At 37.4% G+C, this 27,660-nt stretch overlaps 1 pseudogene; it reads left to right on the forward strand.

Moving 5' to 3' along the window:
* Positions 1-24,488, forward strand: part of LOC114411113 — a 64,412-nt pseudogene extending 39,924 nt beyond the window's left edge.
* The last annotated feature ends 3,172 nt before the right edge of the window (positions 24,489-27,660 follow it).

Raw genomic sequence — 27,660 nt, forward strand, 5'->3', positions numbered from 1 at the left:
GCGACAATACATCTTGAGATGGTTTTTAGGACAAGTCGTCCCTTTATACTTGTCAAAGTTGGGCACTTTGAATTTTGGGGGGATGACGACATCTGATACCAAGCAAAGATCCGTCATGTCTACGAACGGATAGTCACCGAAGCCTTCAAAAGCTCTCAATCTTTCCTCGAGGAGATCGAGTTTCCTTTTTTCTTCGGCCGTCGGGGGTGGTCCTTCTGTGGACAAGAATATTGGTTGTGCTGTGAGGTTGGGATGAGGCAATGTGTTGGGTGCCGGCCCCTTGACAGGGATTGGGGGGTAGAAATCGACATCTCCTTGGGCATATTCTCGGTGATCTTCATGGACCTCATCAGGCTGTCAAGGAGGCTCCCTCTCAAGGATGGGGGAAGAGGCATGACCCGCATCATCATGCATGATTGGCGGCGTGTAATTAGGCGGTAATCGACAAGGGTAAGCCGCCCGGTTGTATCCCAAATGGGGGTTGTTGTTGTGCCCCAGTGTGCTCCTTCCTCGTCCTACCGCATTTGGGGGAGGATGGTGCGCGGTGACTAAGAGAGTTGGGTCTGCTTCGGCAGCCGAACTAACAGCGGCAGCGGTAGCCACGTTTTTCTCCATGAGTTGCCTCATTCCTAACATGGCCTCCATCATGGAAGCCATTTGTTCTTTCAGAGCCGACACGTCGGCTTTCATCTGTTCCTGTGTCTCCTCTTGATCACCCATCGTTCTAGATTTGGATCTGGTGCGATAGGGATGCCTTGGGGCACGTTTAGTTATGGTGTTTTTCCTAGAAAAACCAAATGTGAGGAGTAGGTAAAGAATGATGAATGCATGCTAGAGATAAGATGCAGGAGTGGTTTGATTCGCACTGACTTTTTGGAGTGAAACATGGGATAAACTCATTTTATTCAAAAAGTTATAACTAGTCAAGATCTGAGTGACAATACAAGTTCCTTAGCAGTTTCTAATTATATGGGCCATTAAATCTATCATATGTTGACAATAGCCGAGAAGTCCGTGGATCTCCTCGGGGGTGGAGTAGGTGTCCGCCATTGCCTTGGCCTTGGCTAGCAATCGGGGAAGTTCTTGACTCCCGTTCAAGGTAAAAGCAAATCGGTCCATCCACATCGTTGCCTCTTGATGTATCGAGTCGATCACCCTTCCTCTAGCCTCTTTTTCCGCGTACACTTGGGCTTACTCGTCCGCCACTCTATGCTCGTGGGCCATGGCTAGATTCAGTTCTTCTCGGTACTTGCTGATGATGGCTAACATGTTGCTCTCTGTCTCGCATAACTGTTGAGACAAACTTTTCTTGGACCTCGAGCAAGCCTTCAAATCATCCTTCAAGATCAAACTGTCTACTCGCGATTGGTCCCTTTCCTCTCTCCGGAGCTTAAGCTCGCTGTTACTGCCCCACAGAGCCCCTTGGAACTTGTTCCGGCCGTGCTCTTCCCTACGAGCCCTCTTGGTTTCTTGTTCCAAGGCTTTGGTGGTAGCCACATTTATATCTCTCAGTTCGGCATTCTCCTTTCGGATCTTCAGAGCTGCTGATTTGAACCTTTCTTTGACTGTTTGGGCTTGCTCGAGTTCTGCCCTAAGGGCCTGCACCTCTTCGTCTTCCTCCGGTGCCTCAACTTCCTCCCTTTTTGCGGTTCTCAAACTCGAGAGCCAATCTAAACCTTGCACATGGGCTCTCAACCACTTACGGTAGCCACCAATGGGCCCATTATTACTGCCCCTGAGTTCTTTGTCCTTCTTTCACACCACCTCCCATGCCTTGTGGACCTTCTGAAGTGTCTCCATGTTGGTCTTATTGAAACCTCGTGAAATGACAGGCGCGAGCTCTTCCTCTAGTGGTGCCCCTCTCATAGGGTAGCCAAGTTGTCTTATAGCAAGAACAAGATTGTAACTGATGCAACCCCTCGTCCCCATAAAGGAAACATTCGGAAATCCTCCACACGAAATAAGAACTCCGATTCTTCCTTCTTTCCATCGAGGGAACTAGTTGATAGACGCTCCGTCTTTGTTTGCTAAGAGTTGGTCCCAACTTGCCCCTCCTTTCTCTGTGCATGAACGGTGGCTTTCTAGCGGGCAAGATTGCTGTACCTTTTGGCGAAAAAGATGCGAAACCAACCATACATAAAGAGCTGGAGTACAACAAACAATCCTCATACTGCTCTTCTCACACCTTCGGTCGAAGGTGTCATACAGGTCGGCTAGCATAGCGACAACCGGGCTTTCCTTGTGGTCATGATAGGCGAGAAAAGCGTTGATTGCTGCTAGGTCCACCAACCCATCCACATTTGGAAAGAGGACTCCTCCGAAGATCAACAGTGTGAGAATGTCTATGAATGGGGCCCATTTGCCTTTGCCTGCCAAGTTTCTTGCTTTTGCCTCCAAACATTTTATCGGTATTCCAACCACCCCATTTTCGACTTGCTTCCTGTGGTCTAATTCCTGCGCCAAGATTTGGACTATCTTAGAAATTCTAGCTAATGAGGGATACAACCCTGAGAAGAGGTATGGTCTCCTTCTCCTTAGAGGAGATCCTAGGATCTCTTCAAATTCTTCTACCATGGGTGACAGCTGGAAGTCCCCAAAGGTGAAGCACCTCAGTGGTTGATCATAATACTGGGCAAGGGAGGCAATGGTCTCTGTGGAGACTTCTACCATGGCTAGGTCCCAGATTTTACCGTAAGCTTTGCAAAAAGCTTGCCGCTGGAGCTGCCCCATTAACTTCCCTAGCTCTTTTAGACTGGTGATCCCTAGGCTCTTGACCTTGACTTGATAGAACCTCTTTTTAAGCAAAGGTGTTTGAATTGATCCATGTTTTACTAAAGTGAAACAAAATCGATGCGAATCAAAACTCCAACATCTATCATGGGTGGAATGGATGAATGCATGAAGAAATGCATATGATATAGAGGCAATTTATGAACACGGGAGCCTGGGAAATTGTCTCCTCCTTAGATATAACTTCTTGGGGTAGCAAAGTGCCCGACGTATGTATTTAAGAAGGTGACACGGACCCTCCGTTGGTTTGCCAAAGAGAGGTGATCAAGACAGAACCCGTGCGTGATGCATATGTGAAAGGCATAACACGGGGATGTACATAGTACGACAATATTCACAAAATATAAGCAAAAGGGGTACATGACACTTATGAATGGCAGTGTGAAAAATGGCACGCAGCATGTCCGCTTCGTGCCCCTATTCAAGGGACCTATATGGGAGGGGGCTAACAAGGCTTTTAGTGATAATTCCCAAGGTGGTCATATCTCTCTTGATGGTCTCTAGAGGTATCATCCCCTTCGAAGAACATATTGCAGCAGTAGGGACTACTAGCAACAATATGTTATCAAAGAGAAAAACTCTAGATGAGGGTTCACTGTAATCAAGCAAGTCGAAGACCTAACATGATCACAGATTCACCTCCACTCCTTATGTTCCCACAAACCCGGGTATAGGGCCCTTTTTCAACTCACCGTGTGTGCAAATAGTGTTGGTGTTTGTGTGCATCAAATGAATAAATATTTACCTCATGCATACATTTTAAAACGCACTAAAAGCATCAAAGAGTTATATACACAAGAACATAAGAAAAATAAAGGGAAACCAACAAAGGAGAAAGTCATGATAAAACATTTGCACAAGATTAAATGGCCTAACTCTCTAAAAAATAGTCCCCAGTGGAGTCGCCAACTGTCACAACCTATCCTTCGGCGGGAGGGCGACGCGTGACTCGCGGGTGCGTGTTCCAAGAAAGGAATACGCGCGGAGTCGCCACCAACATTTATTTGAGGAAAACGTCGGAAAAATCGGAAAAAGACGTGATCTACGAACTTTAAGTGAAAGGTTCAGGAGTTGTATTTACGCACGGGGAAGATATTAGCACCCCACACGTCCGTCACAAGAGACGGCAGCCTTTAATCAAATGTGCAACTATGACTTCAATTTATGTTCTTCTCCCTTTTCACATTTTTTATGTCTTTTTATGCCTTTTTATATTTTTATCTTTTGTGGTCGACAAGGGTGTTTCCCTTGCTCCTACGTATTCCTCAATTTTGATAAGGAAATCAGACCTACATAGTTCTTTGTGAACAAAGCGTTTGGTTAAGTTATTTTTTATCCCTTTTTTGCAAGATATGTTTTTATTGAATGAAAGGTCATTTAAGGCATTGGACCATTAAACAATCCTTCGATTCTTTTGAAAAGAGAGAAAACATTAAGACATTGGACCATTAATGATCTCTTTATTTTTGAAAGAGGCAATAAAGTTACATATTGATTTTAGGCCTTTAGAAACCTACATTCAACTAATAAAAACAGAAAAGACCATTTCAAGGCGTTGGACCTTAAAAATGGCTTTTTTAGGCGATGACAAAAAATTTGGTTTATGAATTGATTTTAGCCTTAGTTTCACTTTGGTTATTAATCGATTCGATTAAGAAAGAGAAATCCCAAAGAAAACGTCCGATTGATTTTTTTTTTATTTATTTTACTAAAAGATATTTTTTATTATTATATTATTATTTCGCCTCTTTTTGGTTTTAAACGTGGTTACGGCATGACCGAACGGTCGGAATTCATTTTAAAAAAATTAAAGGATGTTACAATACGAATGATCGGTGGAAATTTATTTTATTTTTTATTAGGCGAGAAAATGACTTAAATAAATGACTAAAGCACATCAAAAGGGGGTACGAAAAGTAAATGAAATAAAAATAAAAGCACGCGAAACAAATGAGGACCACTAAGGGTACATAGAATGAATTGAAAAGTTCGATTTCGGGAACTTACCGGTTGAAGACCGAAGAACGACGAATAACGAACAACAAACGACGAAGAACGGTTGAAAATCTTCGCGAAATCACTCACGGAAACGTCATGGAAGCGTTACGGAAGCGCCTCGGCTTGGATTTTGTTCACGGAAACAATTTTTCTCACTAATTTTAGGTGAATCTCAGATACTAGAAGGGTTGAACATTTTTGTTCTTCCCTCCTCCCCCTATTTATATGAAAATGGGGGAGGAGCTTGCCACCCAGCTTGCCCAGGCGAGCTAGGTTGCTTCCTCCAGAAGCAACCGCCTTCTGGAGGAACATCCTAGAAGGCCCAAGTGGTCCTGTTTGCTATTTGCACCACAATTTTTACTAAATACACCCCTCTTGCCTTTTTTTTGCTGATTATTTTTCCATAACATTACGGAAACTTACGAATTTCGTAATGATACTTATTTTCTTTCCGTAATGTTACGGAACCTTACGGATTGCGTAATCATCCCTTTTTTGGCCTTCCGGAATGTTAGAGAACATTACGGATTGTGCTTTTACATTTCCTTTGGACTTCCGGCATGTCACAGAAATTCACAGGTTGTGCAACAATGCTTTCTTTTGACTTCCGACATGCCACGGAACTTCACGAATTGCCCAACGATGGATGCCAAGTACCTCGAAGTGGTCAAACGAGGGTTGCATCCCAACAACGGATGGTCCCCAGATGAAATTAGGGTATGACAGTCATTTCGCACCTTTTGTCAACCAGAGGCAAGTGAGCCCGTCGACACGCAGAGACAAATTATGGTCATTCTGCACCTTTTCTCATCCACAGGCGGCGAGCCCGATGACATGCGGAGACAAATTATGGTCATTCCACACCTTTTGTCAACCAGAGGCAAGCGAGCCCGTTGACACGCAAAGACAAATTATGGTCATTCTGCATCTTTTGTCATCCAGAGGCGGCAAGCCCGATGACATGCGGAGACAAATTATGGTCATTCCGCACCTTTTGTCAACCAGAGGCAAGCAAGCCCATTGACACGCAGAGACAAATTATGGTCATTCTGAACCTTTTCTCATCCAGAGGCGGCGAGCCCGATGACATGCAGAGACAAATTATGGTCATTCTGAACCTTTTGTCAACCAGAGGCAAGCGAGCCCGTTGACACACAGAGACAAATTATGGTCATTATGCACCTTTTCTCATCCAGAGGCGGCGAGCCCGATGACATGCAGAGACAAATTATGGTCATTCCGAACCTTTTGTCAACCAGAGGCAAGCGAGCCCGTTGACACGCAGAGACAAATTATGGTCATTCTGCTCCTTTTGTCATCCAGAGGCGACGAGCCCGATGACATGCAGAGACAAATTATGGTCATTCCGAACCTTTTGTCTACCAGAGGCAAATGAGCCCATTGACACGCAGAGACAAATTATGGTCATTCTGCACCTTTTTTCATCCAGAGGCGGCGAGCCTGGTGACATGCGGAGACAAACTATGGTCATTTCGCACCTTTTGTCAGCCAAAGGCAAGCGAGCCTGTTGACACGCAGAGACAAATTATGGTCATTATGCACCTTTTGTCATCCAAAGGCGACGAGCCTGATGACATGCGAAGACAAATTATGGTCATTCCGCACCTTTTGTCAACCAGAGGCAAGCGAGACAGTTGACACGCAGAGACAAATTATGGTCATTCTACACCTTTTGTCATCCAGAGGCGGCGTGCCCGATGACATGCGGAGACAAATTATGGTCATCCGCACACCTTTTCGCCATCCAGAGACGATCGAGTTCGATGGCACGCAGAGACAAATTATGGTCATTCTGCACCTTTTGTCATCTAGAGGCGGCGAGCCCGATGACATGCGGAGAAACCATATGATCACGCACCTTTTTCTCACTATCCAGAGACAATCAAGTCCAATAGCACGCGAAGACAAATTATGGTCATCCGCACGCTTTTGCTATCTGTAAGACTCGATGCCTGATAACACGCAGAGACTAACATCGTCTTCTGCACCTTTTGTCATCCAGAGGCGGCGAGCCCGATGACATGCGGAGATACCTTATGGTCATCCGCGCCTTTCGTCGACCAAGAGGAACGAATTCGGCAGTATCAGGATGATGTTGGTCGTTCGGTGATGATCATTTTCAAAATTTTTGCAGGTTTCTTCACTCTCGTCATTCGGAAACATTCAAGTCCAGTGACGCGTGGATTTTTTCTCTGCTGGGCAGAGACGATTGGGTGCAATGGCAAAGGGAAGTGTCGTGGTTGTCCAACTTTTCGTTTTCAAAACACTGAAGTTTATTGATGCTTCTGATGCCTTTTCTTTTCTTACTAAACGACAGGTTCCACTGGCGGGGATATTGACCGACTGAATGATGTTCCGCTCGAACGAAATAAGTGTCTTATCTTTACTTCCCTTTTATCTCCAATAAAAGACAAGTAAAAAGGGACAACTGTGATACCCTAATTTCGTCCGGGGACCATCTGTTTGGTGGGATGCAACCTTCGCTTGACAACTTCGAGGTACTTGAAACTCATCGTTAGGCAATCCGTGAAGTTCCGCGACATGTTGGGAGTCCAAAGGAAGCGTTAATGCGCAATCCATAAAGTTCCGTAACATTCCAGAAGCCAAAGAGGGGACGATTGCGTAATCCGTAAGGTTTCGTGACATTACGGAAAGAAAACAAGTATTGTTACGTAATTCGTAAAGTTCTGTAACGTTACAGAAAAAGAATCAGTAAAAAAGTGTAGAGGGGGTGTATTTAGTAAACAGGGGTTTGCAAATAGCAATCAAGCCCACTTAGGCCTTCCAGGATGTTCCAACAGAAGGCGGTGCCTTCTGGTGGAAGCAACCCAGCTCGCCTAGGCGAGCTGGACGGCAACCACCTCCCTCTTTTCCCCTATAAATAGGGGAAGAAGGGCAGAACAAATTCGTTCAACCCTCCTGGTATCTGAGATTCACATAGAATTAGTGAGAAAAATTGTTTCCGTGAAGAAAATCCAAGCCGAGGCGCTTCTGTAACGCTTCCGAGACGTTTCCATGGGCGATTTCGTGAAGATTTTCCATCGTTCTTCATCGTTCTTCGTTCGTTCTTCGTCGTTCTTCGGTCTTCAACCGGTAAGTTCCCGAAATCGAACCTTTCATTTCATTCTATGTACCCTTAGTGGTCCCCACTTGTTTCGCGTGCTTTTATTTTTATTTCGTTCGCTTTCCGTACCCCCTTTTGACATGCTTTAGTCATTTATTTAAGTCATTTTCTCGCCTAATAAAAAATAAAATAAATTTACACCGATCATTTGAGTTGTAACATCTTTTAATTTTTGTTAGAATAAAATCCGACCAATCTTTCACGCCATAACCACATTTAAAACCAAAAAGAGGGAAAATAATAATATAATAATAATAAAAATATCTTTAAATAAAATAATAAAAAAAATCAATCGAACGTTTTTTCTTTGGGATTTTCTTTCTTAATCGAATTGACTAATAACCAAAGTGAAACTAAGGCTAAAATCAATTCATAAATCAAGCTTTTGTCATCACCTAAAAACCATTTTTAAAGGTCCAACGCCTTGAAATGGTCCTTTTCGCTTTTATTGGTTAAACATGGATTTTTAAAAGCATAAAATCAACACATAGCTTTGTCACCTCTTTCAAAAAACCAAGAGATCATTAATGGTCCAATGCCTTAATGTTTTCTCTCCTTTCAAAAGAATCGAAAGATCGTTTAATGGTCCAACGCCTTAAATGACCTTTTATTCAATCAAAATATATCTCGCAAAAAAGATAAAAACAACTTAACCAACGTTTAGTTCTGAAAGAACTATGTAGGTCTGATTTCCTTATCACAATTGAGGAATACGTAGGAGCAAGGGAAACCCCCTTGTCGACCACAAAAAGATAAAAAATATAAAAGGCATAAAAAGACCAAAAAAGCGTAAAAAAAGGAAGATAAAACAAATTGAAGTCATATTTGCACACTTGATTAAAGGCTGTCGTCCTTTGTGACGGACGCGTGGGGTGCTAATACCTTCCCCGTGCGTAAATACAACTCCCGAACCTTTCACACTTAAAGTTCGTAGATCACCCCTTTTCCAGTTTTTCCGACATTTTCCTTGAATAAACGTTGGTGGCGACTCCGCGGATTTTCCTTCCTTGGAAGATGTACCAGTGAGTCTCGCGTCGCCCTCCCGCCAAAGGGTAGGTTGCGACACATCCATTAGAAGTGATCATGGAGGGGAATTTGAGAATAAAGACTTTGAATTATTTTGTGATGAAAATGGAATAGAACATAATTTTCTACACCTAGAACCCCTCAACAAAATGGAGTAGTTGAAAGGAAAAATAGATCATTAGAAGAATTAGCAAGAACCATGCTTAATGATACAAATCTTCCTAAATACTGTTGGGTCGAGGTTGTTAATACTGCATGTTATATAATGAATAAAGCTTTAATTAGACCTGTTTTAAAGAAATCACCATATGAACTATATAAGGGGAAAAAACCAAATATTTCCCATCTTCATATTTTTGGATGTAAATGCTTTGTGTTAAATAATGGAAAAGACAACTTGGGAAAGTTTGATGCAAAGTCGGATGAAGGTATATTTCTTGGTTATTCTTTGAATAGTAAAGCTTTTAGAATATATAATAAAAAGAACTATGACTATTGAAGAATCAATTCATGTTGCTTTTGATGAGACTAACTCTATTAGCCCAAGAAAGGATATACATGATGATATTACAAATACTTTAGAAGATACGCATATTCATGAAGAAGTTCACAAAGACAAAGAAGATGGAAATAGTAGAGATTCTCAATCCAAAGAAAATCAAATAAACATGGATTTTCCAAGGGAGTGGAGAACTTCAAGGTATCACCCTCTCGATAATATCATAGGTGACATCTCAAAAGGGGTAACAACTCGACACTCTCTTAAAGATGTTGTAGAAGCAAGTTTCATGATGATGAACCAAGCAATTTTGATGATACCAAAAGCCCAAGTGATTGATTCAAGTTTGATTCAAGACTTCAAGATCAAGCATTAAGAATCCAATCCAAGATTCAAGATTCAAGAGAAGAAATCAAGAAGCAACAAGTCAAGACTTCATATAGGATAAGTATTAAAAGATTTTTTCAAAAACCAAATAGCACAGTTTTGTTTTACAAAAGAATTTTCTCAAATTTTCTAAGTTACCAGAGTGATTACTCTCTGGTAATCGATTACCACTTATCAGTAATCGATTACCAGTGACCAGTTTGGTTTTCAAATGGCTTACAATGTTCCAAAATGATTTTCAAATAGTGTAATCGATTACGCTATATTAGTAATCGATTACAAGTGAATCCGAACATTGGAATTCAAATCCAATTGTGAAGAGTCACAACTTTTCATAAAATGAATTGTGTAATCGATTACACCTTTGTGATAATCGATTACCAGTGAACATTTTTTAAGAAAAAGTTAAGAGTTATAACTCTTAACATGGTTTTCTCAAAAGTCATTACTCTTCCAATGGTTTCTTTGACCAGACATGAAGAGTCTATAAAAGCATGACTTTGGCACACATTCAAAAGACACATGATATTCTTCCAAACAATTATTCTACACAATCTTTGTCTAACCATTGCCCATTGCTTTTTCTTTGCCAAAAAGCTTTCTAAACTTTGTTTTTTTGCAAGTGGAAATTCTACAGAAAACAAAAGTGTGCTATCTTTTCATCCCTTCTTCCTCTTGACAAAAGATTCAAAAGACTAACCGCCTGAGAATTCTTTTGATTCTCCCTTCCCCCTCTTGACAAAAGATTCAAAGGACTAACCGCTTGAGAATTCTTTTGATTCTTCCCTTTCCCTTTAAACAAAAGATTTCAAAGGACTAACCGCCTGAGATATCTTTTGTTTCCCCTTACAAAGATTCAAGGGACTAACCGCCTAAGAATTATTTGTCTTAACACATTGGAGCGTACATCCTTTGTGGTACAAGTAGAGCGTACATCTACTTGGGTTGTGATACTAAGAACAAGAGAGGGTACGCCTCTTGTGGATCAGTTCAAGTGGAGCGTACATCCACTTGGTTGTTCAAAGGGAACATGGGAGGGTACATCCCTTGTGGATCTTTGCTTGTAAAGGATTTTACAAGGTTATTGGAAATCTCAAGAACCGGTGGTTGCTTGGGGACTGGATGTAGGCACAGGTTGTCGCCAAACCAGTATAAATCTTGTGTTTGTCTTCTTCTTCCCTACACTCTTTAATTTCTGCTGTGTACTTTTCATTTCCACTTTACTTTTTGTCTAAGTTATTGTTTCTGTTCTTTACTTTCTCATAACTTAGTTGTAAAGCCTAATTGAATCTAGTAATATTAAGAAGGATAACTTTTAATTAGTCAAGACACATTAATAATTAATTAAACCCCCCTTCTTAATTATTCCGAGGCCACTTGATCCAACAGATGCATGCAATAACATGGCTTTTGTCTCTTTAATTGAACCTAAAAACATAAATGAAGCCATAATCGATAAACATTGGATTATTGCTATGCAAGAAGAATTAAATCAGTTTCAAAGAAATCAAGTATGGGAATTAGTTGATATACCTAATGATCATCCATTTTATTTATTTTTCCCCTATATTCATTTTATTTAGTTTATACAAAACACATCTTGATGTGAAAACTTTCTATGCATAAAATGAGATGTTTTCAGTGTGAATGTATATCATGCAGGTTTTGATGATGCCAAAAGTTTTCTTGATGAGCACGGATTGAATCAAGTCAAAGAACAAGATCAGGAAAATCTAAGATAAGGACTTAATAAATTTGTTAAAATAATCTCAATTTGATTGCTATACTTTGGCCTCAAAATATTTACTGTCAAAATTCTTTTATTAAAGTTAAATCAGTTCATAAATCTCTTTTTGAACCAGTAATTGATTACCAGAAAGATTGTGAAAATGGCATATTGAAAATTTTGAACTAAAGAACCAACAACACAAAGTTATTTGAATTTTGATCTGTGTAATCGATTACAAAAGTCATGTAATCGATTACCAGCGAAGAGATTTTAGAAAAACTATTGAAAAATTCACAACCCTTCAAAGATATGATTGTGTAATCAATTACAAGTGTCATGTAATTGATTACCAGTGAAAAAGTTTTAGACAATCTTTTGAAAAGACACATCTCTTCAAACTGTTTTGAACAGGCATAATGAGCCTATATATATGTGTGTCTTTACTTTGAAAAGAAGAGAATTCTCAGAGAACTTAACTTTCAAAACCTCTCTAAACATCTTTGGTCAAACTCTTGCAAATTATTGAGAATTCTTCTAGGAACTTCAAGTTGTATCATCTACTCTAAAAGAGAGAAATCATTATGTTCATCTTATAAAACTCAGTTGTAATCAAGAGATCATTTGTCTCTTGGCGTGTGAGAAACTCAAACACAAGGGTGAGGGATCCCAAGGTGTGTTCAAAGATTGTAAAGGATTTACAAGGATAGTGAAAAATCTTAAGTGGGTTACTTGAGGATTGGATGTAGGCACGGGAAGTGGTTGAACCAGTATAAATCGAGTTTGCAATTCTCTCTTCCCTTATCTCATTTATTTTATTGCAATTTACTTTGTCTTGCACATTTAAAGAACGTTGTTAAATTGATTGCTGCTTCTTCTTCTACATTCTAAATCTATCACATATCATTTAAAAAGGGATTAAAACTTATTAGTCGAAACTTTTTTAAAACTTAATTCACCCCCCTTAAGTTATTGAGGTCACTTGTTCAACATTCAATAATATTGTTAGACTTTATCTCAAAGTCTTATGATGCATGTGTTATTTCTACTATATTTTCCTCTGCATCTAATAAGACTAATTCATTCTTAACTGATATATCTTATAAGTTTGCCTTTAACTTTTAAGTTTGTTTTTGTTTGGCATCATCAAAGAGAGAGAGATTGTTAAGTCAAAAGACATATGTTATATCAGACCTTGACTCATGTATTTTTTTTCCTGTATTTTCAAACAATAACAGAGATGTGCCACTATCGCAACATTTAAGATAACATTAAAGACTTCATTTAATACTTTGTGTCTGAGATTCGTTTTGCAGAAACAGTTTCACAAGGAATTCTCCTAGGATCTTTCGAATTCTATGAAGAATAAATGAAGTTTAAGATTTTGAAGTTGCCAAACAACATAAAAAAAAGTGCTCTGTTGTGACATTCCTGCTCTGACTCAATGCAAGTGGTTTTTGGCTATAGTGTTCAACATGAAAGACAACTAGAGTTGCTTTTTAGCATGAAGAAGGACGTGCATTTAATGAAATCATTAAATTGATCTAATGAACACAAACATCAAATGTAAGCTCAAGAGAAGAATTATATCTGTTTACGGACACTTAAAGATGAAGAACTATAAATACCAGAAACTTTAAAGACATGGGACACAAACCTATGCCCTAACATTCATTTTTTTTTTGTAAAAAGTTCTTTGTACATTCTTGTGAAGTTTGAAAAAGCTCTCAATACACCTTGAACACCTTGAGAGAAAAGATTAAGTGAGTAGATTATATATTTGTCTGTAAGACGAGTAAGAGTTAGTCACTGTGCAAACAAACTACAAATCTTTTTATTTGTTTAGCGCTAGTAGTGACTTGGTAGGACAAAGAATACAGGGTTGTGTCAACCTTGGTGTATAGCTTGAGTTGTAAGAGCCAAAAGTGACAGTGACAAAATACTTGTAATTTGTTCAAGTTAGTGGAACTTGGGAATTATGATGGAAGCTTGCTTGAGAAGCTTCTATGGAGGTTGGATCTTTGAGCTTCAATGGGGTCCTTCAATGGTGATTTTTAGCCATGGAGTTGTAGTGGAAGATAAAAGGAGAAGAAGTGAGAAGAGGCACCATCCACTAGGGAATAAGCCATGGAAGAAGAAACTTCACCACCAAGAGAGTGTCTTGGATAAGAAGCTTAAAGAGGAAGCTTCAATGGAGGAAGAGAATGAGAGAGAAAGAGAAAGAGAAAAAGTGGCATGGGAATGAAGGAAAAACAGGGAGAGAAGTTGAACTTTGAAGTTTGTCTCTCAAGATTCTCATTCATCAAAGTTGCCACAAGTGTTACACGTGCTTCTATTTATAGCCTAGGTAGCTTCCTTGAGAAGCTTCCTTGAGAAGCTAGTGTTACACCCCTCCAATAGTTAAGCTCACCCCCATGCCAAAATACATGAAGGAAGAAAGCTTCCTTGAGAAGCTTCCTTGGGAAGTAAGTGTTACACCTTTCCAATAGCTAAGCCCACCCCCAAGGGAACACACACCCCTCCAATAGTTAAGCTCACCCCCCCCCCCCCAAATACATGAAAATACAAAAAGAGTCCCTACTACAAAGGCTACTCAAAATGCCCTGAAATACAAGGCTAAAACCCTTACTAATAAGGTACCCTTAACTTGTAGGGTAATGTGCCCTTAATTTGTACAAACCTAAAATGGCCAAAATACAAGGCCCAAAAGAAGGAAAACCTATTCTAATATATACAAAGATAAGTGGACTCATACTTAGCCCATTGGCCCATAATCTACCCTAAGGCTCATGAGAACCCTAGGGCCTTCTCTTGCATCTCTGCCCAATCTTCTTGGAGTCTTCGATCCAATGCCCTTGGGGGGTAGGATTGCATCATCTCCTCCCCCTTGAAAAGGATTTGACCTCAAATCCAAAGGTTCTTGAAACTCTGAGCTTCTTCCCTCAACACCTATAAAAGGAATAAAAAATATATATATTAGTGGTGTTGGGTATGTTAGAGTAGGGTAAGGTTTGAAAACCCCTTGCCAGGGCATATTCCCATGAGGGAACATGGTACCTCACCAACTCAATGAGTGGGGCTACAAGTATAGAAAAATATGGGAAAAACCTTTTGTAAAAGTTTTTTAAGTCATGGAAGCCCCAAATTTCCCTTATACTTGGTGGAGTGGACCACTCAGGAATGGTCTTTATTCTCTTAGGGTTTGTGGGAACACCTTGATCACTATTTAAAAAATTAAGGAAAATGATGCAATAAAACATACCTTTTTCTATATTTTCATGTTGATTACTCCTACAAAAAAGTATGACAAACCTAAGGTGTCCCATATGAGCACCTAGGTTTGTATTGAAACCAAAAATAAGAACAAACCTACCTAATGAGTCCCTATGTATGTGAATCACGAAGATGTTGGATGCATGGGTGATTTTACAAAAGAGGGTTGCACCACTCAACAAATTCACCATACCACCTATCATGGGGATTTGGTGCCTCATAATACCTATTTTGGGCACTAATAAAACACAAGGGTTTAAGCTCTTATGAACCAAACCTTCATTCAATAACTCTTTTACTTGAGGAATAACCTCAAGCTCAAGAGGTATGGCAATGCTAAAGGAGGTTTTTTTTATACATATAGAAGAAGGTATAAGGATTGTTTAAGAAGGAGTGCTATTTTGATATCACCTTTTGTTGCAAAATGTTTTTCCTTTTTAACAATCTTCTTCGAGGAATCCTTTTCCTCTTTTTCCTTCCCTTTGGCCTTTGAAGACAAGGCCTTACTATCCTTCTTTTTCTTTTGTTTTTCTAGTTTTTCTTCCTCATCCCTCTTATCATCTTTGGGCTTAGAAGGTGCAGTCCTTAAGATGCCTTGACCTTGGCATTTCTTTGGATAAGAGTGAGAGCCATAAGATTTTGAAGTAGGCTTCCTTTTAAGTTGTTGTTCTACCCTTATGCAAAGTTGGACTAGGTCATCTAGGACCCTATATGGAAGGAGCTCAACCTTGTCCCTCACTTTCATATTAAGTCCACTAAGGAACCTAGCAATACTTGTTCTTTCCCCCTCCCTAAGCCCAGCTCTCAATAGGAGTAGTTCCATTTGTTGCCTATACTCTTCAACACTCATATTCCCTTGTCTAAGCCTTTGGAGCTTGTCCATAAGCTCTCTTTCGTAGTAGGAGGGAATGTGCCTCTTCCTAAGGGCACTTTTCAAGTCATTCCAATACTCTATTGGAGGATCCCCATGAATCCTTCTTTCCCTAACAAGGGAAGTCCACCAATAAAGGGCATACCCTAGGAAGCTAAGGGTAGCCAAAGGAACCTTCCTTTCCACACTTGAATGATGACAAGCAAATAGTTGCTCAACCTTCATTTCCCAATCTAAATAAACCTCTACATTGTCCTTCCCATGGAAGTATAGGAGGTTAATGTTAGCCTCTTGAGACTTTCTTTCCTTTTCTCTCCTATGGGAGTGAGGTCTAGGATGTGACCTATGCCTTCCTCTATAATAGTCACTAAGTTCTTCACTTAGGCTCTTGCAGGAGTCATGACTACTATAGGAGACATGTTTTTCTTTTCTTAACTCTTTTAGTATTTTCTTTCATTCTTCTTCCCTTATTTGTTCCCTCTCATCTTGATTTATTTCTACCCTCTCTTTTCCTTTTTCTTTTCTTTCTAGTTTTTCTTTCCATAACCTGAGGGAACTCAACTCATCTAATATTCTTGATAGAGGGTCCTTATGACTAGTACCCTCACCATTAACACTAGATGAATGATGACTCATGTTGGTTCCTAAGTTGTGGTTCTTTCTTGTTGGGGGTTTGCAAACAGGTAAACGCTAGGGTTCAAAAGAACTCAAGATAAGCGTGATAAGCAAGAAGAAAGTATTATGCAATAACAAGATAAACTAGACGTGACTAGTAAAGTAAATAAGTTATGAAGGTAAGCAAGAAATTAAAGTGCAAGAAATGTAAACTAGGCGGATCCTAAGAGTGTTCGGATGACCACATTTAAGGTTCCCAACAAACACTCACTATCCTAAGGGAAAATTGCCTAAAATTATTACACACAAATGGAAGTGGAGTGACCTATTGGAGGCTTCCAACTTACTTCCAATGAAAGGCCTTTTTGTTACAAAATTTGAAAGCAATGAAGGTAAACACACAAGTGTCCAATTACAAGTAAATTACCAATTACAAAATTACAAAAAAAAGCTCTTAATTTTTTGTGGCTGTTCTCTCTTTGGTGTTTCACTCAATTTGGAGTGCTTCTTAGTCCAATAGCTCTTAAGGTGGTTGGCCCCTTGCTTCTTGACTCAATTCTTCAATGGATGGCACTAATCCTCCTTTCTGATTCCCTATATGGCAATTCACAAACAAGGAAACAAAGAGACAAGCAATAACCAAAGACAAAAAATGAAATGAAAGATAAACCAATAGAGTTTTAACAAGAAAAACTTTCAAGGATTATTCAACAATTAAAGCAATGAAAAACATATAAAAGCAAGCTAGGACTCAAAGAGAAACCTAGAATGGCTCTAGAATAGAGTAAAAAAACTATAAAAAAAAGACTCAAGAAACCTCTATTTTTGGCACCTATTTTCACACTACCTTTCAATTTGAATTTTAGAACTAAGAATGGTATAAAATAAGCACTAATTATAGAAGAAATTTTGAGCCAAAACAACATGCACACTTCCCTTTCACTTTTTTTTTATTCTTCCCGGACACTAATTTTTCTTCCAACTTGTATGATTTTTATTATTTTTCCCTTTTTTCCAAATCACTTGGTTCATTTTTTCTAATTGTTTTCCAGATGTCTAGAAAATTCAGTAAAATTTTTAGCTGAAAATTCACAGTGATTGGTTCCTATTAATTTTTACAAGTTCGTATGTTCAAGCTGCCAGCACCAACGATTTCAGATTTTGAATTTTTTAAGCATGGTATATTGATGGCCTTGGGCTTACTTTCAACTTTCCTATGTATGTTAAACTCACTAGGCTTTTTTACCACAGTTTTAGGAGTTCAACATTCACTTAGGATCAAAATTTTAGCTAGCAATTCAATCACCAAAACTCAAATTCACAATAGACACAATCATAAGGAAACCTAAAAGTTCAAGAAAAGGTTCACAATCAAAGACTCTCTAAGAATTATTCATGAACATGTTAAAGACTAATTAACATGCAAGATTTTACTCAACTCAAATAATAGGCTAAAAGAAATTTCATACACTCATGAACAAATGAGTTAGACAAAGAAACAAGAAAATAAAATTCAGCTCAACATAAGAAATCTTATGTGATAAGTTTCATGACTAGACATGACTTCTATGACAAAACTACAATGAGTGAGCATGTTACTCTAGATTTTTGAGGTTTTCTTCTACTTTAATTTTTTTGTAAGAATTTTATGGTTTAGGTTTTAGCCACAAAAAGAGCAAGACAAAACTCAAAGGAACCCAAACTCAACACAATTCATGGTTCCAGAACAAGAACAAGAAATTTGAACCATAGAAAATCAAATCTAGCTTCTATAGCAAGTTTAATCGGTGAAAATTCTAAAGAATCATGTTAACAACATTCAACACAAGACATGTGAGGAAATAGATGGAGAAAAAAAATGCAGAAACAACAATGGAGGAGAAGGTATAGCTGAAAATTAACGGAGGTTTAAAGAGCACCTACATGAAGCTCTTGTGCTCTGATACCACTTGATGGATGCTTGCTTAAGAAGCTTCTATGGATGCTGGATCTTTGAGCTTCAATGGGGTCCTTCAATGGTGATTTTTAGCCATGAAGTTGTAGTAGAAGATAAAGGAGAAAAGGTGAGAGGAGGCGCCATCCACTAGGGAATAAGCCATGGAAGTAGAAGCTTCACCACCAAGAGAGTGTCTTGGATAAAAAGCTTAGAGAGAAAACTTCAATGGAGCAACAAAATGAGAGAGAGAAAGAGAGAAAGTGGTGTGCGAATGAAGGAAAGAGAGGGAGAGAAGTTGAACTTTGAAGTTTGTCTCATAAGACTCTCATTCATCAAAGTTGCTACAAGTGTTACACATGCTTCTATTTATAGCCTAGGTAGCTTCCTTAAGAAGCTAGTGTTACACCCTTCCAATAGCTAAGCTCACCCCCATGCCAAAATAAAGCTTCCTTGAGAAGCTTCGTTACACCCCTCCAATAGCTAAGCTCACCCCCAAGGGAACACACACACATCCAATAGCTAAGCTCCCCCCCCCCCCCCAAAATACATGAAAATACAAAAAAAATCCCTACAACAAAGACTACTCAAAATGCCACGAAATACAAGACTAAAACCCTATGTGAATAGGGTACCCTTAACTTGTAGGGTAGGGTGCCCTTAATTTGTACAAACCTAAAATGGCCAAAATACAAGGCCCAAAAGAAGTAAACCTATTCTAATATGTACAAAGATAAGTGAACTCATTCTTAGCCTATGAGCCCATAATCTACCCTAAGGCTCATGAGAACCTTAGGGCCTTCTCCTTCATCTTTGGCTCAATCTTCTTGGAGTCTTTTATCCAATGCCCTTGGGGGTAGGATTGCATCAGGTTAACTAAGAATTGAATGTATTCTTAGTGGTAGGGACAAACCAATATAAATCTTTGTGTCTTATATTCTTTTTGTTTATCTTCTGTTTTAAATTGGCTTAGGGTTTGAATTTAATTTAATTTTTGAAAAACTTATTTTGTTTTGCAAAATCTATTTCTATCATATGAATTTGTCTTACAAAAATCTATTATCAATTTTGTTAAGCTTATACTTCAAATGATAACTTTGTTGTTGAACAAAAAGGCTTTAAAACTTCTAAAATCACAATCCAACTGATAAATGCTAATTATGAGTATATTTTGGGGGTTAAATTATAGAGGAATTTGTAATTTTTCTATTCTAATTTTTCCTTTTTGAGCAAATACTTGTTAAATTAACATCATTTAAGTTTTTGTGTAGAGAATATTAAAAATGATGAATTTATAAAGCTTAGTGAGTAAAATAAAGCTCAGGAAAGCAAGCTAATTGAGGAAAGAATGGCTAATTAAGGAAATAAGACTAATTGAGGAAAGAAGGATTAATTATGGAAAACAGAATAATTAAGGAAAGGAGACTAATTAAGGAAATCAGACTAATTCAAAATTCTGCTAATCTACACCTATAAAAGAAGAAGAGAGAAGAAGGAGAAGACACACATAAATTCCAACAAAATAGAATTCCTTGTAGAAGGCAAAGGCTAGAAGAAGGAAAAGCAATCAATGGGAGCCATTCCTTCCCTCCATTCTCTTTCTTATCTTTTCCCCCTTTACTAAATATTCTCCTCATGCAATCGTAAAGCGTCCATGACAATGAGAGGCTAAACCCCCTTTGTTGGGAACTTGGCAGCCAACCACTCTTGATATAATTTCTCTTCTTATCTATTTATAATATTACATTTGCATTATCCTTTCTTGTGCTTAATATTATTGCTTGTGGCTTGATCACCCATTTGCATGGTAAGTTTTAGGGGTAGCATTGGGAAACATTGTTTTTTAATAGAACTAGGAAAGGGTATCTAAATAAAGTCATCACTAAGGATAGGTTAATTTTTGTTTAGCCTGTTATACATCTCTATTCTAAATTCAATTTACTATTTTAGCTCCGTAAAGGGATTTGGAAGAGAAAATAGATAAATTAGGTTCTTTCATGTTGGGGGGACCAAAGTTAGAGTATATTAGTAGATGCAGCTGTAAATTGGAATAATTATAAATAGAGAAAAATCATTAACATTACATCAAGGAGTAGCTCTGGTAGGCTAAATTTCCAACATTCTCATATTCTGAATTTCCTTCTACAATATTATTGGATTTTCTCATCTTTTATGTCTTTAAATAATTAATTTAAATTCTTGTTTAATTTCTCCTCTTGTTTGATTTAATTTTCTACCAATTTAAATTATTGTTTTTCTCATTACCTTTTTCAAAACAATTTTCTTTAAGTACAAACGAAGTTTCTATGGATACGATATTCGGACTTCTGTTTTAACTTTACTACTTGGGACACATTGGTGCACTTGCCAATCCATCAACACCAACCCCCTTCATGTGATATTTGGCTTTATATTGTTCAATCTAATGATCTATTTCAAGATAAATGTATCATAAATGGACATATCTTAAGCGCGCTATATGATTTAGGTGCTACTCATTCTCATATCACATGATTTTTTGAAACATTTGAAATTGCCTTTTTCTCCACTACCTTATGATTTAACTATTTATACTCCTACAAATGTCCCTATCATTACTTTAGTTGCATGTTTAAACTGTTGTATTTCTATATAAGGTAGAATTTTCTCTATAAATTTAATTTTTCTACCTTTATCTCATCTAGACATTGTGATAGGAATGGATTGATTATCTTCCAATCATGTCCTCCTGAATTAAAAGATCTTAGTTTTTGAGCCAAATCCTAATAAAACCTTTGAATCGAAAGATTTAAGAGTAGCTACTGCCAACCAATTTACAGCTTCAGAAAAAAAAGCTCAAGTTTACATGATCCTTACTTCTCTAGAATTAAAGGGAACTCTTATGTTAGTATAATTTTCGTGTAGTTTGCGATTAGTCTAATGTTTTCCCTTGAGTCTGTTTGGATGCAGTATTTAAAACAGGGAAAGTAATTTTTTAGAGGATTTAAAATTTCTCAACCTAAAATTTCCTGTTTGGATGTCTTGTTGAAAGGAATTTAAAATTTCAGTATTTTAATACATAATTCTTAATTAACTAAAATTTTGGAATTGTAAATCTTGTCTAAAGAAAGGAAATTCTAAAATTCTTGTTCGCATTCACGGAGGCGAACCTCTCTCTCTGAGACATGCGACCCTCACTACTCTGGCATAGACCACTCGTTCTTGCTCACAAATGGTCCTTCTCTCGCTCATTCTTGCTCTATGGTTCATCTCACTCAAACTCACTATCTCTCTCTCTCTCTCTGATTCATCTCTCTTTCATAGGGTTTGATTAGGGTTCTCCCTAGGTTTTGATTTAGGTTTAATTTGTGATGTTCCTTTCTCTTTCTCTGTTCCCTCACCTAGGTTATCGGGAATTCTCTCTTTCTTGATTAGGGTTTGATTTGGGAATTGGGATTGATTATGTTCCTAGGTTTGAATAACGAATTGCTACAGCAACATTTCTAGTGTCTTCTAGAAACAACTCCACTCTTCTCTTTCCCTCTATCTCTATCTAATTCTAAGCTTGTTTGGTTAGGCCACATTTAGGAGAAAGAAAAGGTAAGGTAAACGGAATAATTTGATACCCCTCTCGTCTCGTAACTAACGATGGCAACGTTCCAATGGAAGAGCTTTGAGGAGAATGAGGATCACCTTGCCAAGCCTCATTGTTTTGGCGTCACCGAGATTCAAAGCCCCCATTGCACTCTCTTCTCCCACAACCTTCTTCATGTAACACAACACCATTTTCCTTTCACTTCATCCTTCTGTCTTGATTGAGCTTAAAAGGTAGTATAGTATTTTTAAATGACTAGTAGTGGTTATCGTTACTTTTTGGATTTTGATTAAGAAAATATTCAAATGTTTCATCTTTTTATTTGAATATGATGGACAATGTTTGTGTGTGTTGTGCACAAAAATGGAATTGGTCAAAGCATGAGAACAATTGTGAATTTTTTTCCATGATCTATGTTGGAGGCAACTGACTGAGATACCATAGTCAACTCAAACATAATCTGCTTTATAAGTTTGAGTAAAAATGCAAAACTTAACTCTCACTCTTGTGCTGAACACCCTTAATTGTTCTTTCACTTTCTTTGAAGTTAATGCTGGAAAAAGTCTATTTGTATCATTTGGAAAGAAGTAAGCTTACGCTGCCTAGGATATTATTTTTAATGTTGTGAAGATTTTCTTGGGTATTGCATGAGTGCCTCATCCACGAATGTAAAATTATTTGTCTGGCTAAAGTCCTTAACAATTATTTTTTGTTTGTAGTAAGTTCATCAAATACTTACACTAAGACATTTATTAAGATTGATGGAGCTGGAAAGTGATTAGCTGATGAAGTGAGTCCCGAGATATACAAATTTATATATCTAAAGTTAGCATGCCCAATTTCAGTTCTGATAGCTATGAATTTCTCTCAAATTGTTTCATGTTGAATGATTATGGCCTTTCATCAAAACAGGTCTTGCAAGTTGTTAAAAAGACAAAGAGCTTGAAAAGAATCTCCTTTCTAGCCCATTCTCTGGGAGGCTTATATGCTAGATATACAATTGTTGTTCTTTATTCACCTGATACCTATGATAAGGACCAACCAGGTGATCTAGCATACAACATGACAAAAAATTCGCAGGGAACAAGCTTTCAAGAGAAGGGATGATTGTTGGGTTGGAGCCAATCAATTTTATAACTTTAGCAACACCACATCTTGGCGTGAGAGGAAAGAAGCAGGTCTATTCTGGACAATATAATTTTGTAGCCGTATATATTGACTTCTATTTGAAAGATTGTTTTTCCATATAATTATCAGGTTATAGTTCCAAGTTTTACTAAAAAGCATGCATGTGCCCTTGTTTGAACCTCTGCGGAGAATATTTTTGTGGAGGTTGAGCCTATTCTAAGATCTGCAATGGACGGGCATAATGTGTGTGCTTTTGCCTATGGTCAAACAGGCACAGGCAAGACATTCACCATGGTTAGTCAATTAAACATTGTGTTGCTATTTGTGCATGTGCTAAACACTCTTATTACTTACTAGTATTTCTTAATGTGTTAGCATTGCTAGTGTATGATTATGGCATGTAATAATTGTTTTTAGTATGGTACAAATGAGGAGCCAAGAATGATTCCGCGTGCACTTGAAGAGCTCTTTCGTCAAGCCTCTTTGGATAATGCATCGTCTTTTACTTTTACAATAAGCATGTTGGAAGTTTATATGGGCAATCTCAGGGATTTTTTTATCTCCAAGACAGTTTGGTAGACCACATGAAAAATATATGACAAAGTGGTAGCATCTTTCCCTTTTTCTTTTCACTCTTCAAAGATTGAATTCCATAGTATAATAAACTCTAGCTAACTAATGACTAACCCCTTCTATAGAAATCTCAATATTCAAACAGATCCAAAGGGATTGATTGAAATTGAGGGTCTCTAAGAAGTGCAAATTAGTGATTATGCAAAAGCCCAATGGTGGTACAACAAGGGCAAACAATTTAGATCCACCTCTTGGACTAATGTGAAAGAGGCATCAAGTAGGTCACACTAGTGGGTTAGAGGTTTACTTAGATACTTCAAAGTATTTTAATGGGTTTCTTAGCTTGATAGTTACGTTGTCTATTTAGCTTCATATATCTAGCTTGATGAGAATAAACATATTTCGGTGTGGGGATGCAATGGAAGCCAAAAGTGAAGTAAGTAAATTATGGATGATTGATCTTGGAGGAAGCAAGCAGTTGCTTAAAACTGGAGCCAAAGGACTAACACTTGATGAGGGCAGAGCCATTAATCTTTCCCTTTCAGCTTTAGGTGATGATGCTTTGAAGAGAAAAAGGTGCCATGTGCCTTACAGGTATGAATCTGGTGTTGATTTTTCATTTTTAATTTATGTCCTTCTAGCTGCTAGATGTTATGCGTACCTAAAAAAACAATTTAACTTCAAAGATGAAACCCTTTTGCTACTTCTAGTTTTTTGTACCATCATTGTTTCTTTCTAGACAATCAAAGTATATATAGTTAGTGATTTGTTGCTACTTTGCTTGCAGGAATAGCAAGCTGACTCAAATACTGAAAGATTCTCTTGGTATGATATTGTTTCTTCTTTAGATTACATACACTACCAACTTTTGTGCATGAATGTAGTGTGATAAACCTTTTACAAAATTATAAATTCATACAATTTGAAATACTTACACGTGTTAGTCTTTAGCTCATTTAGACTATTGAGTCAGAACAGGGAGACTCAATCAGCTTTTATTCAAAAAATAATACATATTTATTGGAATTAATATATTTTTAATTGAAAGAGATTAAAATAGTACATATTTATTGGAATACCACACTCCACAAATAGTACATATAATTTATTAATGAAAAAAAAATTATTTTTTTATTCAAAAAAAATGTTTTATTCAAATATAAAATTTTAAAAAATAATGCATTTGACTATTTTATCAAAATAAGAAATTTAGAAAATGAAGAAATTGAATTTCTTTATCCAAACACAATTTTTGAAAATGAAGAAATTTAATTTCTTTATCCAAACACAGAATTTGGAAAATGAAAGAATTTCAAATTGAAGCATTTGAAATTCTTAGAATTTTAAATTCTTTAGAATTTTAAATTGCCTCATCCAAACATACTCTTAAGGTGCCCTTGGATTACCTCTGAAAAGAGAAATATAATATACCATAGATTTGGTACCAGGATCAGGACTTGTATCCATAACTCCCTATAGAATGTCATCTTTAGAGTTAGCAAAGTTGAAAAAGCAAATAGAGGAACTATTAGGGAAACAATTTATCAAACCCAATGTTTCTCCATGGGGTGCTCTGTTTTGTTAGTTAAGAAGAAGGATGGAAGTATGAGGTTATGTGTGGATTACTATCAGCTTAATTAGATCACCATCAAGAATAAATACCCTTTTCCTCATATTGATGATTTGATGGATCATTAAGGGGTGCCCATCAAGAATAAATACCTTTTTCCTCATATTGATGATTTGATGGATCAGTAAGGGGTGCTACAGTATTTTCCAAAATTGAATTGAAGTTTGGCTATCATCAAATTCATGTTAAGGCTAAAGATCTTCCAAAGACTGCTTTTAGAACAAGATATGATCATTACGTGTATTTGGTAATGTCTTTTGATGAGACCAATTCTCCTGCCATTTTTATCAATTATATGAATCATATTTTCCACTAGTTTGTAGACAAGTTCGTGTTAGTTTTCATTGATGATATTCTGATATACTCCAATAGTTATGAAGAACATCTACGAATTGTTTTTCAGATTTTAAAGGAAAGACAATTGTTTGAAAAACTCTCAAAGTATGAGTTCTGGTTAGAACAACTACAACTCTTAGGACATGTGATATCTCAAGGTGGAATTGTTATTGACCCTACAAAGGTTGAAGCTATATTGCACTGGGAAAAACTAACAACCATCACATAGATACATAGTTTTCTAGGATTAGCAGGCTATTATAGAAAATTCATTGAATGATTTTCTAAATTAACATTGCCTTCGACTAAGCTAACACGTAAAGGATAGCATTTTGATTGGAAGGAAACCTGCGAAGCTAGTTTGCAAGAAATGAAGAATAGACTGACTTTTAATCTAGTGTTAATACTATTTGACCCAACTAGAAAATTTGAAGTGTATTGTGATGCTTCAGGGAAAGGGTTAGGATGTGTATTAATGCAAGAGGGAAAAATAGTTTCTTATGCTTCAAGGCAACTAAGGCAACATGAAGCAAATTACCCAACACATGATTTAGAGTTAGATGTAGTGGTGTTTGCGTTGAAGATATGGAGATACTATTTATATGGTGCAAGGTTTGAAGTCTTTAGTGACCATCAAAGTCTAAAATATTTATTTGATAAAAAAGAATTAAACATGAGACAATGAAGTTGGATGGAGTTTCTTAATGATTACAACTTTCAACTACACTATCAACTTGGTAAGGCAAACATGGTAATAGATGCATTAAGTCAGAAGTCTTTACATGCAACTATGATGATGGTCAAGGAAATGGAGTTGATGAAAAGTTTTAGAGATTTTGAACTTGGTAGTGGAAGTTAGATCCAAGAGTCTATATATGAGGATGCTAATGATTTCAAGTGACTTTCTAGAACAATTCAAAGAAGTTCAAGAAACAAATCAATTTCTACAAGAGAAACTAAGATCAAGACAAGAGGGTAAGGAACTAGAATTCAAGAAGGATTCTGGTGGAACTATTATGTTCAAAGAAAGCATTAGTATACCTTTTTTTAAGACATGAGGAAATTGATATTGGAGGAAACTCATAAGAGTACACTAAGTATTCATCCAGGCGCCACCAAAATGTATCTAGATTTGAAGAAAATGTTCTGGTGGTCAGGAATGAAGAAAGTTGTGGAAGAATATGTGGCATTTTGTTTGGTGTTTCAAAAAGAAAAAGTAGAACATCAAAGACCTTTAGGAGAACTACAATCCTTGGATATTCTAGATGGGAAATGAGACAACATTCAATGGACTTTGTCACAAGTTTACCAAGAAATTTATTTGGTCATGACGCTATATGAGTGATTGTGGATAAATTGACTAAATCTGCTCATTTTCTACCTACTAACATCAAATTCTCTTTAAGAAGTTAGCTTAGTTGTTTGTCAAAGAGATTATTATATTACATGGTATAACTTCTAATATAATCTCTTATAGAGACCCACATTTCACCTCTAGGTTCTGGGATAGTTAGCAACATGCCCTAAGGACTAAGGTTAAACTTAGTTTAACATATCATCCTCAAACAGACAAACAATTTGAAAGGATTATCCAATCTCTAAAAGATTTTTTAAGAGCCTATTTTTTAGAACAAACAAGTATCTAGCATCAATTTTTACCACTATTTGAGTTTACCTATAACAATAGTTTTCACTCCAATATTGGAATGGCTCCATATGAAGCTCTATATGCAAGGAGATGTAGAACTCCATTATGTTGGTTTAAGACTAGAGAAACTTTTGATGCAATCCTCCCTAGGAAGGGACCAGTTACCAGAGCCATGAGCAAGAGGCTCCAAAAGGATTGGGCTAGAGCTACTGAAGAAGGCCCTAGGGTTCTCATGAACCTCAGGGTAGATTTTTGAGCCCATGGGCCAAGGTTGAGTTCACTTATCTTTGTACATATTAGATTAGAATTTCATTATTTTTGGTCCTTGTATTTAGGGCTCCATAATGTAGGTAGGGTACCCTAGAAATGTAAGATTTTTCAGCCCTTGTATTTTAGGGCACTTAGACTAGTTTTTGTATTAGGGGTAGTTTTATAATTTCACATGCATTAAGTGAATATTTGATGTGTGTGTTGGGAAATAAATTTAATTGAATTGGGAGAAGCCTAA

This window comes from Glycine soja, chromosome 5 (genome assembly GCF_004193775.1).
Source record: "Glycine soja cultivar W05 chromosome 5, ASM419377v2, whole genome shotgun sequence".
Taxonomy (NCBI): Eukaryota; Viridiplantae; Streptophyta; class Magnoliopsida; order Fabales; family Fabaceae; genus Glycine; species Glycine soja.